We start from the raw sequence: 1,849 nt of genomic DNA, 5'->3' as shown, positions 1-1,849 counted from the left end.
TTGAAGAAAATCTAAAATAAGATTTGATTCAAATTTATAATTGATAAAAATTTAAAATAAGATTTGATTCATATTTATAATTGAAGAATATCTTTGACCAAGTTGAATAGATGATATGGTCAAGATTTGAATAATATTTGAAGAAGATTTGATCAACATTTGAAAAAGATTTAATTAACATTTGATCATGATTTGAAAAAGATTTGATCAAGATTTGTAGAAGATTTGATCAAGATTTAAAGAAAATTTAATTAAGATTTGAAGAAGATTTGATAATGATTTGAAGAAGAGTTTATTTGAAGAATTTACAAACTCAATCTACAAAAAATAGCAACAGAATCAATCTAAAGAATTTACAAACTCAATCTACACAAAATAGGAACAAAACCAATCTGAAGAATTTACAAACTCAATCCGAACAAGATACAATTCAGAATTAAACAAGGACTAAATTGAAGTCCAAATTTTCACTATAAATAGACACTCAAGGCTGAAGGAGAAAATCATCGGAAAACATAAAAGAAAAACTCAAGTTCAAAGTTATCAATTCATCTTAGAGTTCAAAGAGAGAAACACTTGTTTAAGTTAGAAATATTTTCTGAGTGTTCTTTTCTTAGAGTGTGAGAGTTATTGTTATTATTGTTATTATTATTATTATTATTATTATTATTATTATTATTATTATTATTATTATTATTATTATTATTATTATTATTATTATTATTATTATTATTATTATTATTATTATTGATGTGTTTGAGTGGTGGGTTGTGATAATTTTGTGGTTGTCGTGTTTGACGTGTTCATAATTAATATTTATAAATTTGAGATGTGTTTGTGTGGATTTTGTGGAAAAATGAATTGATGTGATTTGGTGTGAATTGTGGATTGAATTTGAGAATATGTTTGAGTATGTTCTATGTGGAATTTGAAAATCATTAGAGTTAAACGAGTATTAAAAATGGAGAATCTTTTAATATTTATGTTTACTTAATGTTTGTCGTCAAAATTGTTAGAGTTAAATGAGTATTAAAAATGGAGAATCTTTTAATATCTTCATTTACTTAATGATTGTCGTTCGAATTGTTAGAGTTAAATGGGTATTAAAAATGGGGAATCTTTTAATATCTGCATTTACATAATGATTGTCGTCCGAATAGTTAGAGTTAAATGGGTATTAAAAATGGGGAATCTTTTAATATCTGTATTTACTTAATGATTGTCGTCCGAATTGTTAGAGTTAAATGGGTATTAAAAATGGGGAATATTTTAATATCTACATTTACTTAATGATTATCATCCGAATTGTTAGAGTTAAATGGTATTAAAAATGAGAAATCTTTTAATATCTGCATTTACTTAATGATTATCGTCCGAATTGTTAGAGTTAAATGGGTATTAAAAATGGGGAATCTTTTAATATCTGCATTTACTTAATGATTGTCGTCCCAATTGTTAGAGTTAAATGGGTATTAAAAATGAGGAATCTTTTAATATCTGCATTTACTTAATGATTGTCGTCCGAATTGTTAGAGTTAAATGGGTATTAAAAATGGTGAATCTTTTAATATCTGCATTTACTTAACGGTACAATTATGATTTACGGCCCTTCGAGAAGGCTTTTGGTTTGGAATTCTGAGTCCATGCATTTTTGTATATACGCATTTCATTAGGGTGCTTGGCACGCGAGTCGTGTTTGATTTAAGATTATGATTGAGTGTTTGAACTCAAGTTGTCATGGCGATTGTGTTATAATTACCAAGTGTGGATGTTTTGAAATTGTGTGTAAGTGTAAGACCCATAATTTTAAAGTACCATTTATGTATTTTTGGCGTATTTTGGATTTTGG

Source organism: Cicer arietinum, chromosome 3, assembly GCF_000331145.2.
Source record: "Cicer arietinum cultivar CDC Frontier isolate Library 1 chromosome 3, Cicar.CDCFrontier_v2.0, whole genome shotgun sequence".
Classification (NCBI taxonomy): domain Eukaryota; kingdom Viridiplantae; phylum Streptophyta; class Magnoliopsida; order Fabales; family Fabaceae; genus Cicer; species Cicer arietinum.
The sequence above is the reverse complement of the archived record's forward strand: the minus strand, read 5'-3'. Positions refer to the sequence as shown.